We start from the raw sequence: 15828 nt of genomic DNA, 5'->3' as shown, positions 1-15828 counted from the left end.
AGAGCGAGCTCGCGGGTTGGCCATACTCAGTGGAGCCTTGGACTAGGGCACCAACCCTGTGATTGCAGACAGAAGAATCCATCAGAAGATGGAAAAGGCCGTCTGAAGCCACGAAGATCTCTTTTCTAGAGCCCAATAAATGTTTTCCGATGCGATCGCTACGTATATCCTGGCATAGCCAAGCTAAGCCACTGCCAATGTTTCTTTTTCTTTTGTTTGACCGAAACATTGATATATAGTGTGCACACATAATATCATATCAACGGCTTTTTGATGTTTTCGGGATGCTTGACCGATGGTTAACTAATCGCGGAGGGAAAGAGGCAGGAACAGACTGGAATAGCTTCACGTTATGGCGCCCGCTGTTATTTCCTCTCCTCCCCGCTCTTTCTTCATTTTATTTATTCACTTTATTTACAGTACTGTAAGCCCTTGCGGACTGTTACAGGAGTGGGGAAAACATTATACAATACTATATATAAAGCACCTCTAAGCGCCGCTGAAAGGCTTCAGGTGGTTTGCAGTCCACAAACACAACATAATCGAGTTTATTCCATTGGGAAATTGTACGTGGCAGAAAAAAACACAGCTACTCTTGTAGTGAGGGTAAAACAGCACAAGGGTGATTAATACGCGGTTACAATCGTCTCCGAGGGCGCAAATACAAACCAGGTTCTAAATTTAGTGTTTTACTTTACAGCTGGTACAAAATTTTCGAATGTGCAATCTGTCTACGTGTAGACAGCTTTTGGAGGTTAGCCCTGTGGAGTAACGAGGTCACAGACCTCCGTCTGTGGCTGGCTGCTGGCTGCTGATCGCTGGTTCCGTTCCGACTCATCAACTTGCTTTTGACTGCACAGATCCCAGATTATGCCACCATACTCTTAAGTTGGACGTTCTTTTCTTTCGTTTTCGTGACGGAGCCAGACCACTCCGCAGGCCGATGCAAGCCGGCCAATCCCCAGAGTACCACGTGCTGCCCCACTAGAGCCGGCCCAAGTGTTTACGAACCTGGCCTCGCGCAGGCCGGTTCGGCCAGGTTCTGCTCGTTAGCCCTTGCGCCTGAACGAAAAGGGGCCCAGTTCCCTCTTATTCTGAAGATATCAGTCGCACAGAGATTATTTGCTACGGACTGATTTGACTGCCAGGTTTTTCACAATATTTGCTACTGACAAGTGAACTATTAACACAGAAAGAAATACACTCTTCTCACTATACTCGTGCATTACTGTGTGATACCAACGCCCATACTACATTTGCGACATAGTTTTAGAGCAAAATTTGCAGCTAAGTCATTGGGAACTACTCCCATGCACACTGCTAGTCACATCATGTCACTGTTGTATCGCTAAGAGCCGTTTAAATGTGCAATGCTAGAATTCTAGCCAATAAAATTGACCTGAATATAAATTTAGGACGCTTCTTGAACTCCATATTTTACTGCCATCTAGACTTATGATATGTAAATTTCACAAAGGTGGCTGTTTCAGCGAGCTGTTTTTTTTTTTAATTAGTGCAGAACAGAGTGAGGTTTCCGTGCTCGAGCCCCTTGTTTTCCTCATTTACATTAACAGTTTTCCTGCTTCAGATCACCCAAATATAGAATTATTCACTGATTACTGCGCACTTTACAGCAAAATAACTGACCTATACGATGCATGCATATTGCAATCTCATCTCAATAATCTTGCTCGTTGGTGTGACACCTGGCAAATGGAACTGAATGCCAACGAGTGTAAATCAGTGAGAATAACATTGTATGCTATGGTCTTACTTAACGTTTTCATAGTAATAATGGTTCCCTTCTAACGCCGGTGACATCGTAGAAGTACTTAACTGCCTAACTCAAATCTGCGTACTTCACAAAATTTATTATTTCAACAAGAATCTTAAAAATCACTATTCTCTGTCCCTCATTACGTTTCTTTGCTTCGTCCCCATCATCTCCAAGCTGGTGTGCAAAATTGACAAGCTAAACATTATTACGAATCCTTTAACTTGAATTTGAATTACCTGCCTACCTCACAGTGGTCTCCATTGTAGTGCCTGCATTCTGCAATTCTGCAATTGAAGAAGTTTTTTAATGAAGTGTGCCTGCTCTTATACTTATCTTTCTGTTGTTCTTCACACAGCCACTCCTCTCTGTAACGCCTCACAGCTTCGAGAGCCCATAAATAAATAAATAAATAAATAAATAAATAAATAAATAAATAAATAAATAAATAAATTGAAGGAAATCAGCCACATAACAAAGATAGTTTACGTAAGAAAATCAGGCGACAGGAGGCGCTAAACTTCCAACTGCTTATTTCATGACACGTATACGCCAGCCTTTATACTAATAGATGAAAAGCGCAATGAATACACGGCTCCTTCTACACGTGCAGGTAGCCCAAGGAACATCAATGCTTTGCATGACAAATACATAAATTGTAACCACACACATCTCCTGACCTAGCTTGCTGTAGCTTCAGCTATTTAAATTCACGTGTAAACTGAATATGATGACGTCCGATAACTGTACATCGGCTGGAATTAGGAGCAAAGCCAAATATCTTACACTGAGAAGCTAGAAAAATACAGGCAGAAATTTGATGTGTCTCATGCATTGTTGGTATGATCACCGCATCTGTCAATAAGAGAACGCCCGAGTGTCCAAAGCAATGCTTCTTTTTTTCTTTTTAAGAATATTTAGAGCAACATATGTGCCGCAATAACCGTAGCATGCATTTGATTCCGTTTTCAAAATTATTACTTGCCGCTACTTGCTTAGGATGCTCCAAGGTATCTGAAGTGCACTGTATATAAAGCTGCAGTAACCTTCACGGGTAAGACATTAAAAAAATGTTGAACTCTTATCTAAACTGGCGTTAGCATTCACATACAATAATTTGTACCAAAGAAAGGGTTGCCCTTGAGCGCTAAATAGAAGCTGAGGTGACCAAAAATTTTTTAAGGAGGAGCAAAGTTTTTTTATACGTTGTAGCAAACGGACCCTACGGAACGAGATGAACAGCGTCATCTGCAATGGCCACTATTTAGTTCGCCGGTTTAATTTTCTTCGCTCTCTTCTTATGTCTATCATCACCGGCATTGCCCCGAATACTTTGCTTTGCAAATAGCAGCGAAAACTGATGGGAAGACACCAAAGATCATGGGATAAAGCAGTAGCTATGCGTTGTGAGAATTGGGGGGTCAATCCCATCGCTCGTAATCAGTTGTCAAGATTGGAGTCGGGCACGAATTAGAAGGTAGCTGGCCCATGCCGTCGTCCAACTTATCCGCGCTGAGGACACTGTTGAAGGGGAAGGACTGCTTCTCATTGAGAACGAGGAATATTGGTTTATTTACAGTATATACGTAAGGACGTTGCAGTTCATCAGTCTAGCATGACTGCGAGAGAAACTGCACTGAGCGGCCGCACAACAGCGGTTAATACACACTCGGTCCCCCCTCGATCCCAAGGTGAGGGAAACGTTCGACCAGTCATCGTAAACAAGTCGCCTCTCTGCGCGAGGGATTAAACAAACGCATTCACACACACACACTTCTTTGCGCGAGTTTCACGGTCCTCAACAGACGTCAGACGGACTTCGTAGAACTCGAGGCTTACTTCAGGAAAGGTGCCTTTTATTCCCCGAGCTGACCCCCGCAGCGCAGCCGGTTGCCCATTGTCTTGCGTCTTGAACGGCGAGTGGCAAGGGCCATTGTACGTTTCCTCGGGGACTACCCCGCTCGCGGCAGACCGGGTAGGCGGTGTCGTGTTCCGGCACAAAGCCTGCTTCGTCGAACTCATCTTTTAGCTCCAGCGACGGAGAGTCGAGGACGCGCACATTGTTCTCCACACACAGTCTATTTAGTGACGCCGTGGCTAGAGGTTTGCGGTGGCGTTCCAGGAAAGTTGACGCCGCTGTCGCAACTGACTGGCAAAACTTTCACCTCAGCTGGGCCGCTCTTAACAGCGTGTAGCTATGCTGTTGAGCGTGCGGTGCTTTAGACAAGATGGCCGATACTGCTTTGCTGAAGGTAGATGGCGCTTGACATAGTGAACATCCCCTATTCGACCCCAGACTTCCAATGTAAATGCATTTTTTGGATCTATGTGAGCCTGCATGACTTGAGCGACTATTTTCAGTAGACCTATCACTCTGTTCTTTGTCGCGCCAATAAAAATTTTAGTAATATTTTTGGGGTATAGAAATGCGAGCTTTCTTCACATTTAAATCGCAAACGGAACAACGCTAATTTATATGTAGAGTACTAAACGTAAAGTGCGAATAATGTACTTTTTACAATGATATTTTACTGTCAGTACAATGTGCTAAAATATGTTAGAACTAAACACTAATATAACGAAATTCTTGTACGCTCAAAATCACAAGGGAATCATCAAAATTTTTTCGCTGTAACATTATGATATGACGAGAATATTATTGCTCGCTCACATCATGCAAGTCAGTGATTCAACTACGGATTTTTTTCTTGTCGATATAGAGAGAATGCTTTGTTCATTCCGTAGTTGACAGTGCGCAAAGATTGATTAAGCTTATTCATCAGTCCTGGAAGAATGGTTTGACTAGAGTACGCTTCATTAACTGAGACATTTCCCTGTACAGGCGCACTTCGCTTAATTACACTTGACTGTACTTCATCGCCTCCTACTTCTCGTTCTGAATGTTTTATGGAGCGCTAGTGGGTTCATTGCAGTGAAGCGCTCATTCCCTGGACGCCAATGCAAGATTACGCCTCGTGCGTTTATGCTGTTTTCCTGCAGTGTATCGCTTATGACTTGCGGTCCATGGATTCTGGGCATTCTACATGTTTGACCTTTCTAAGGTACTCTCGCAAAACGCAGAGATTCAATAAAAAATAACGCTGCTCTTCATAGACGTAGGCAGTCGCTAAAGTAGTTCATATTAGAATAATTATGTATGGCACTGGGTTGTTGCGATTAGCTAGTCATCTGAATCCTAACAAAGGACATCGAGTAATAGGTTCGAGTACCATAAATCGTAAAACATAAACTTTCGCCAATCTTTTGCTTATGGAGGCCACCACTGGAGTTAAAAGCTTTTGTGAAATAATGTGGAATATGTTTTTAAACTGGAGTCGGATATGTCATACGCAATGAAGACACTTGCGAAAAATAATTTCAGAGTGAGGAGCAGAACTCGGACGCAGAGTATGTTTGTCAGCTATTCCCTTACTGAGTCGACTTTGCTGCTTCATCAGTTGCCGTATACCGAGTGTTCTCGATGCTCCACATGACATTGTTCACGGCTCAACAAACTACTAACAGCCGCTGGGTCACTCCTTCGGGCTAAGGAGAGTTTGCCCGGGCGTACTGAAAATTGCACTTCTTTCAGGTCCAAAGGAACTGAAGAGCCGTACCACGGTGAATTGCAAAGCCATTCTAGAACAACAACCACCCGCAGTAGCAATGCGCGCACCAAGCATGTTTACATGTGACAAGAGGAATAGTGTGCTGCACGTTATCGAAGAATATACTTGAATGAGCTTGGTTTACATTCTTCGTCCTAAATATAGATGTACGATTGGCTGCAGTGATACGAAACTAAACTGAAGATAGGGATAATTTACGACTTTTAGGCAGTTGTATAAGTACATGCGATTTTCAGATCCCTTATGTTGTAAAAAAAAGGAAATCTGTTGGTGCTATGCACCACGCAAAGTTCCTAACTCGCTTGAAATCTTTTGGGCCATTCCAGGCAGTCTTGCAAGTGAATTCATTACATTTATTTAAACCTTTTTACACGTGGAGAAACGAGATCTTTCACTACAAACTTAGGAAACAAATAAAATCATACTTATGTAAGGGATACCCAGTACTCAACGTCACTCTATACGAGAACGTTGATGGCTGTAATTGTGTCGGCTGATAAAGTACACGTCGTGTCTTTTGATTTGAAATAAGGAATTTTCTTGGGATCAGGATTACGTACGTGTCGAAAAGAAGGAAATGACACTGCTTCTGTGTAATTTGCGTCTGGCGCCACGAGTAAGAAAACTCTCCCATCGCGTTCACATGTTTCTACGGCTTTTCGTCTCAAATGCTCCCTATTGTTTCTCTATTTCATGTAGCGCTAGCTCAAGACAAACACAAATTACGCCGAGATCACCCAAGATTATGATTGTAAATTGCAGGTAACCCGTTACCGGATTCGCTGTATTATATGTGAAAGTCGTCGGCGCGGCGTTCCTTCCCCATCCCTCTTCGGTCATAGCGACCGCTCGATGATGGCACGAAAGCTTCTTTTTCGTATTCACCCAAGCTTCGTGCGCATGCGCGAGTCGCAAGGGAAACATATGGAGACACTGTATATTTTTGCGAAATCTGGGGACTTCTGCTTCTGACTCCTGCTTCCAACGTGCGTTCGCCTACGTACTGCGGAGGACGGCGCGCTTTGCTCCAGGGTAATTGCCGCTTAGGAAACTTCCGTTCAAACTGGATCATAACAGCCGACACAGAGTACGTAATCACGGAGCAGTACTTCTTTGTCATCAACGATTTGCCCGTGTCACTGTGACGCACGTCGCATAGCGTTTGGCATGTCACAGTTCGTGTGACGTGGCGCTCTCCAAGTGACGTGCTTGTCGGCGACAGGAGGATTACGTGTCACATGGTCACGTTCTGCGCATGCGTCCTCCTGCTGTGAACAATTCAAGCACAACCTGCGAATGAATATTTTACAATAAAACGAATTTGCAGCAACAATGTGTCATTATTCATTGGTTTCCAGCCGCTAAAGCAGCACCTGCCTCTCCGAAAAGCAAAAGTCCCAAGATGTCTCTCTCGCAACCCACGCATGCGTACGATGCTCAGGCAAGTACTAAAAAAGAGGTCTCCATGGTGACGCCTAACCAAGCATCGCCTTCTGAACTTGATTCTTTTCTTCTACAGCCATCTCACTCACTGGGCGCATTTTCGCCAAATCACAAGTTTGCCAACGTCTTGTGCGATACCGTCTCTCCTACTAGTCAGCGAGGTCGAGAGACACCGGCGTCTTTCCCACTGCTCTAGTGACCTACTTTCTGTCCATTTGCTTCGCTTTCCTTGAATGCTGCTTTCTTTCTGCTCATTCTCCCAACCGAAAAATTGCTGGTGCCAACAATAAAAACGGTGAAGAGAACCAAAGAAAGCTCCTGCGTTTGTTAGAATATAGGGCAACCTTTCTTCTTTTTTTTTTTGTCTTCGAAAGTGTTACCGAAAATTAACTATTGACCTATATTTGTAACCAAAGAATTTAGACATACCTTTGCGAACAAAGCTAGCAAAAGTAAATATCTAACGCAGTTCATCCGGTGCACCCACTGTAAAGCCAATCTCAAGATCATCCACATTGGCTTTAAGAAATGCTGCGTATACAGAGATAAATCTAGCCGAAACGTCTGATTAGCACGAACTTCAAGAAGATTTTAGCCACTTGTCCTCATGGTGCAATAAATGGATAACGCTGCTCAACATTAATAAGTGTAAAGACACTGTTAGCAGCGCGCATTTTCTTGACGGCATCCTACTAGATTCCGTGACTTCTTGTAAGTACCTCGGCATCCACATTCTGATCTGATCTTTCATGGAGCATACAGGTTAAATATGTTACTAACATCGCAAACCGCAAGCTGGGTTACTTACGACGTAATTTTTCCAGATCACCTTCGTCCTGCAGTAAAACTACATCTATATAAAACGCTTGTTCACTTTAAATTAGATTACGCATGCGCTACCTGGGATCCCAAAAACACTACGCTTTCAGAAATTATTGAATCAGTCCAGCATCACGCAGCTCTTTTCATTCCATCAAATTACTCTCAGCATGCCAGCGTATCATCAATGAAAGCAATACCTGCCTTACCTGAGCTATCTTTGCGCCGTAAATGCTTTTGCCTTTCATTGTTCCACAAAAAAATGTAGCATTATAGTGCGATTCTAAACGACTTTCTTTTTTCCGCTCCCGTTTACCCGTCATTGCGTTCAGATCATAACTGCAAAATTGGTGTGCTATCTTGTCTGACTAATACTTACAGCGAATCTTTCATACCGAAAACAAGCAGAGAATGAAACCACCTTTCCGCTTCCATCGCCGTCGTCACCGACGTCTACAGCTACACGACTGCCATTCATGAAGCCTTTTGCTAACATGATTTCTTTACTAACGACAACTGTATTTCTTTCTCTCTTTTGCTGTGGAAACAGTTGTCATTTACCGCTCCTTCCTGTAGGGCCTTCGGGCTTTGGAAATATGCTAAGTGAATAAATAAATAAATAAATAAATAAATAAATAAATAAACTCGACGCGCAGAGTACGACGTCATTTGGCGTGCAGAGGGTCGTGCATTCGATGAGAACTTCTGTGGCAGTTAAATGAGGATGCAGCTTGTATCATCGACTAGTGAGATTTAGTATCGGAGCTTACGGTAAATGAATGCGTGTAATGATGAAAGCTTGTCGTTTCTCTAAAGATACGTGAGTCGACTTATACTGGAATTATATTATATTAATTATATTAACGTGCAAGGGTGAACCTATACTCGCGTTCCACCCATATTAGTAAATATAGGATATTCAAGTTGAATTGAAACACCGAATAATATTAATGTAGCGTTCGACACTGCGGTGGAAACTATTTTCGAGAGGAAATAGTGGACCCTTTTTGTTTCGCTCTCTGATCGAACTGCGCAGTGTAACGTAATCACAACGTGCAATATATATATATATATATATATATATATATATATATATATATATATATATATATATATATATATATATATATATATATATATATATATATATATATATATATATATATATATATATTCGTGTTTTTCGCAGGTGTTAAATCAGAAACAGTTCCTGTAACTTCAGGAGTTCCTCAAGGTTCCGTCCTGGGACCACTGTTATTTTTAATCTTTATAAATGGTATTACAGAAAACATTGACTGTAGTATCAACCTCTTCGCAGACGACTGCATTATTTATAAAGAATTCACAGCATCACAGACCACCTTAAACTCCATGCGTCCCTTGATAAGTTAGTATACTGGTGCGCTAAATGGCAAACGTCCATTAATGCAAACAAATCCGTAAACATTGCAGTAACACGTAAACAGAACCCGTCCCAATTCACTTACACTGTTAATGATAAACCACTGGCAAATGTGGAACAACATAAGTATTTAGGCGTCACGTTGACGTCTGACCTCAGGTGGGACACACACGTTGTCAACATTACGGCTGCCGCACTACGCAAGTTGGAATATGCTAACACAGTTTGGTTCCCTCATTCCCTAACTATACGACAAAATTGGAGTCAGTACAGCGCAAAGCCATAAGATTTGTGGATAACAAGTATAAACGCACGGACTCTCCCACTAACCTTCTAGCTTCCTCTGGCATTAGGACTCTATCCACAAGGGCAAAACAGGCACGTCTCAAGTTTTTGTACCAACTGCTGCATGACATATATAAGACAGATGTGTCTAAGTATATCGCATTTTCGCAGTCCCGCCCGACTCGTCATAAGCATAAATACACATTAACTGAATATTCTTTCAACAATGGCTCGTTTGGGCAATCGTTTTTTCCACTTACGATGCGCGAATGGAATCGGTTAAATCCCGACGTCACGGACGCCGAAACAGTGTCCGCTTTCACTGCAAAGTTAGAACGTACATCTAATGTCTAGTACCATCGCCATTGCTACGCAGTCTCTCTCATTTGAATGCTAGTTCCCTTTTCTTAGATTCCTGCACTTCTACAATGTATTTCCTTTACTAACATTTGCTGATGATGACCGTTGAAACGTGTTCAGGTTGTCTTGGTGTAAGAGATTGCGTATTATATTGCGCATAATTATGTTCTTGTACTATCACTTGCTAGCGTTTTTATTCAATTCACATTTTCGTAACAGATTGCAATCCTGTGCATGGTTGTTCTTCGCTTTCTCATTTGCAATCTTATTTTGCGGTGTTTGCACATTACGCATGATCGATACGGCGTTGATTCTCTTTGCTTGGCAAACTGGTTGTAAACCATCCTCGTGGTTGTGCTTCATTTCGTGTGCGCAGCATGCACGTTTTCCAAATGTTAATTTGAATTTCTGGGTGGTCTTCGCCTTAAATGCTCTGTATAGAAGTTTTTTGCTTTTTTCTCTTTTTTCTCGAATAATAATTTGAATTTTTAATTTTTTTTCCACAATGTACTTGATTGTGCACTGTTAAACTTTATTGTCTTTGTAATGTCCGCCTGCTATGAGAGTGGCAGTAATGAAAATAAATTATATATATATATATATATATATATATATATATATATTATATTTTTTGCTGCATGTGACCGCGAGGTTCTCCGATGTCCACCCTTCCGTTATCACTGATGCAAGGTTTAGTATTACAAAAGCAAAATACCAGCGATTCCTCAAACTGTGCATATATATATATATATATATATATATATATATATATATATATATATATATATATATATATATATATATATATATGCACAGTTTGAGGAATCGCTGGTATTTTGCTTTTGTAATACTAAACCTTGCATCAGTGATAACGGAAGGGTGGACATCGTATATATATATATATATATATATATATATATATGCACAGTTTGAGGAATCGCTGGTATTTTGCTTTTGTAATACTAAACCTTGCATCAGTGATAACGGAAGGGTGGACATCGGAGAACCTCGCGGTCACATGCAGCAAAAAATATAGAATCAAGTGACAAAGGACTTAATGAAGCGTAGATCGAACATAAATACTAATCGGAAACTGGATGTAAAATAGGTCCCAAAGACTTCATCTCAAGTATTCTCTAAAATGCTTTGTCTGACTGCATTTGCTATTCAACAAGCAACCTTTGCAGGCCGCGCTGCATTTCAGCTGGTTCTCGATACCTTAACTGCACGATATTCCCTATCTGTGGAAAGGCAGTGGTTCCGCATTGCATACAATGAAATATTTCCCTACATATTTCAGAACAACGGACATTACTGACACATTATCAGCAGTTCGTGCGCGCGCACATGTCTGTGGATGTAGGGGTCGTTTGAGCGCATGCATATCTACTATACATATATATATATATATATATATCTGTATATATATATATATATATATATATATATATATATATATATATATATATATATATATATATATATATATATATATATATATATATATATATATAATGAAGAAAAAGAGTACGACGTACACTTACTAAGCACAGTATATTTGACTGACGTTTCGGCTGGTGGACCAGCCGCTGTCAAAGTGGTCCACCAGCCTAAACGTAAGTCAAAACTACTTATTCAACGTACGTCGTACTCGTTTTATTCATTTTACTACCGGAGGGAGCGTGATTTCCTGAGCCATAACTATATATATATATATATATATATATATATACTTTTTTTGACAAGCCCTAATCTACGTACAGCTCATTGTAAGCATTCAAGCCCCTCTTTGAGGGCACGTAGGGGCGTTGGGACGCGGATTTAATTCATCGCGAGGGCTTTTGTTTAATCCGCTTCTGAAAAGTGCTGACCACGGTGTCCCGTTTCCGCGTTCTCATCCGGGTTCATTCTCGAGATTATGCCTTCGCCGCTGAGCTCCACACAGAAACGGCTTAGTAGCGGAGCCGAGGGAGGCCGCCAGAATCTCCTGATTGACGATTCTGCAGGGTTACTCGCACGAAAAAAATATACTGCTCGAGGAGCCCGGGCGCTTCAATTTCGTTTATATTTACTGGTGCTGCAGGATAAGTGAAACGATAAATCTGTGAGCCAGATTTTTGCGATGTCCTTACGTTTTGCATTATAATATCGTTTCCGTTGACGAATACTACATCTTACTTTTGGGGATTTCTAAAATTGATGTCTACGTAATAATTTCTTACTGCAACAGACGTGTAGCTCGTAAATGAAGCTACGCGAAAACCGTGGTTCATTATCTTTTTTTTTGTTCTTACTCTAGCAGAACACGATGAAAAAACAAAGCGGTTCCGCTAAATCAATATGGCTGTATAATAGGCGTGGCTTCTTATGTAAACGCAAAGGGCAGGCTAATAGATTCCCGATAGGCTTTCATGTTGCACCGCGCAAATAATAAAGGTAGTGTTGTATTTTATGGCTCAATTAAGGCGAATAGATCGAGATTGGTAGTGTAGCCTGAAGGTTCTAGGCAAAATCTATTAGTTTCTTTGTTACCTGTCCTTAATTCTGTAACTTGGTAGACAGCCTAGAGCCAGGAAACGAAAAGTTAATTGCGAGACCTCATTTATTTGCTAAGCCAACGACTAATCTGCTTCGCAGCTGTGCGCCTGTTGCACTTCAATTAATTCATATGAAGAGACGAAAATGCGCAGTGAGCTAGAGGTGACTTTCTATGTAATCGAAATAAAAACCTTGGTATATCATAAATCTGAACATGAGCTTTGCGCGCAGTCTAATTACTTCGTCACACCTAGATATTCGTCATATAAGATAACAAAAAACACCAAAATACATCAAGCATTGTCAAGAAAGAACACAAGGTGCCTACGGATAGAAATACCTCTCCAAATGACTCGTCAATATTCATTTTGAATGAAATTGTAAACTGCCGAGTACTACGTATTGCGGCCTTGTTCAATAGAACGCCGCAACAATGAAGAGCTTGAAATGTAGTACTGGTATCGCTTCACGAGTTTATATATATATATATATATATATATATATATATATATATATATATATATATATATATATATATATATATATATATATATATACGTGTTTGTGTGTGTGTGTGTGTGTGTGTGTGTGTGTGTGTGTGTGTGTGTGTGTGTGAAACGATACGAGTACTATACAATTTGAACAAGGCCGCCATACGTAGTACTCGGCTCCTTACAATTTCTTCCAAAATGAAGTTTAATAAACACCTCGACAATATACGTATACGTATATATATATATATATATTACGAACGTCCAATCCAATGTATTTTGCCGGCGTCCCGTTGACTAGTGAGGCGACGCATCTCAAAGTTCCCCTAAATTCTCGTCGAATAATTAATGGCTTCTGATAATAAGGATAGAACATTTGGACATCGTTACACATTTATCTCCGTGAGCAGGCACACTTGGTGCAGAATCTTCCCAGGAGATGGCGCCACACAAGGTTCCACATCGGTGCCCGAGAGTTAGTGCTACCACGTGGGCGTTCCAGTTCGTCGGCCTAAAAGCGCTTGCACGTCGAAGAGGCCACGTAACCCACCAACGGGAGAGGCGAGCAGTCGGCCGCTCGTACACCACGTGCCGCTTCAGTGCGTCAGTGTCTACCCCTGCGCCACTGAAAAAGAACATAAGGACCCCCTTCTGAATGCAGCTGCTTGCAATTTTTTCATCTTTTTTTTTTGCGTCCGGGATTTCAGCCTGACGAGCGCTTATGGCTTGCTCGTAGTGCCAGCAAACATTCACCTAGGCTGTGTATACTACTCAGGAGTTACCGCATAGCAATCGAGCATTAAGTCTACATGTGCGTTCCTTCGTACAATTTTGTTTATGCTTTCCTTGACTTGCTTTTGTATTAACGCCACATGGTTGCGACTAGGGAAAACCTGGTTCTTCGGTGCCCCTTTTTGTTTGCGTTTTTTTTTTCACGTAGATGTTCTCGATTCTGAAAGCATTGGTGCCTTCCGTTAGCATACGAGGGTTTATGACCGGCTGCCCTGGCTTATAAAGCTCACGTACTACGTGAAGCCTTCGGCTAAATATATGCACCACATCCACCGTCACGGGCATCAGTGACACTGGTTAACACTCCCAGAGCCAAATCGAGCCCACGTACACGTATTCACGTTCACATACACGTTCACATACACGTACGCAATAGGGTGTACGAAGAAACAGCCGTTGCCGCAGCTCAGGCGGTTGAGCGTCGCACGAAGAATGCGAAAGAAGTGGGTTTGGCACGCGCCGGTGTCGAGTTGTATCATCGCCCACATTCATTTCGCTTTTCCTTAATATTCCTACCTTTAAACTAAACCCGCAACAACTACTCGCTATATTTTCCTTGGATTACAGTTTGTTGGCTTCATATTGACATGTGTAGTTGTTTACCTTTCACCTCTTTTCACGTCTAACAAATGTTATCACTCAGCGCAAGAAGCGCCCGTTATGTATCCGAAGTTTCTCAAATTTTATCGATGGTTCTATCCGCTATCTGTTGTCGCCGAACCGTGTGTAAACTAATTGCGTGCGCGAAGCGAATTGTGTAGTACTTCCGGGAAGGCACGCAGGCACCGGCCAATATTCTGGAACATCCTATGATTCCTGTATAAAAGCCGACGCGCTTGACCCGCTGTTCAGATTTTTGACTATCGCCGACTACGTTCGCCCCTATCGTTGTGCTTTGAGCGTAGCCTCTTTTTAGGGGGCGCAGGTTCGCCCAGTAAAGAGTTAGTTTCGCCATTCACAGTTTTGCTACTGCGTTCTCGACCGTCACTACAACGTGACAATATGGCTGTGACTAACAAAAAAAATTACCGACGATTACGTTACTTCCTAATGCGAAATTTGAGCGCAGCAAATAAGCTGTTTCACCTTTTTCATAGATTGAGGCAAAGAAATCGAGCAACACATGTATGCGCTATCACAGATTTTTTTTTTATTTTTCACACGTATTCCTTTAACAAAGACTCCACTAGGTAAGCTTCTGCTTCGGCGGCACGCACCTCTGGATTCTGACGGCGACGGCGCTGGGCCTCTGCTCTGGCAGCTCGTTTAGCAGCAGCAGCAGCAGCAGACGGAGGACTTCCATCGGTCGTCTCGCTCATGGCTCAGAAAGAACTGGCAGATAATTTCGCAGTGGCGAACGGCAGCGGCAATTTCGGCTCGGGCGGTGCATATATACAGATCCGCCGCCACCGATCTGGCTCTCTGATTGCCACCGCACAGGGCGAACGGCAGCGGCAATTTCGGCTCGGGCGGTGCACATATACAGATCCGCCGCCACCGATCTGGCTCTCTGATTGCCACCGCACAGGGGTTGCATTGGAGGAGGAGCGAAGAAAGGAATTAAGTTCGAGCCGGCGCTTTGACAACCGGAGACTCGCAGGAAGAGGGGGGAGGGGGGCGGCGTGTACACCCAGCGGCAAACGATGGGGGCAGAAGCGCGCGCAGCAAGCGGACAACACGATAAAGGGAGGAGGGAAGAGATAGCAGCGACTGACTGATGCCGCTGACGCCGATAGTGAGTCAACCCCAGCTGCGGAGTTGGTTTCAGGGACAACGCCGCCGATGCCGACACAAACAATATGATACCCTCGCTTCCGCAGCGCTAAGAACCAGGTCTAGCCGTGGGAAGGTGGTCACGTATTCGTCGACGTGCCGGGGCCTACGTGAAATAACCGGCGCGTCGGCAACTGAAGAGCACCCTATCCGCCACACAAGAACAAGGGGGGGGGGGACCCTTTCCTCCTCTTTCTGCATGGCGGCGACGGTGTTCTATGCAGTCACGTTATCTTGACTCTCTAGCGGCGTCAGCGGCATCCAGCGGTATCAGTCGGTCGCTGCTAGCGCTGGGGGGATGAAAGGGGGGCGGAGCTGGTTACGAGGCCGACGACAACGCCGACGACGACGCGAAATCCAGGAACGGACGCCAAAGAGCTGCGCTCTAAAATTGCACCTCTCGGTTGCCATTTTTCTCGCTAACATCGTTTAGGGAAAGTTATGAGCGCCAGGAGCAATGCAGTCCTCGTCTTTTCCCTGCATCCTTTCTTTGAACAAATACCCTCATCACCCGTACCTCAA

This window comes from Dermacentor variabilis, chromosome 11, assembly GCF_050947875.1.
Source record: "Dermacentor variabilis isolate Ectoservices chromosome 11, ASM5094787v1, whole genome shotgun sequence".
Classification (NCBI taxonomy): Eukaryota; Metazoa; Arthropoda; class Arachnida; order Ixodida; family Ixodidae; genus Dermacentor; species Dermacentor variabilis.
The sequence above is the reverse complement of the archived record's forward strand: the minus strand, read 5'-3'. Positions refer to the sequence as shown.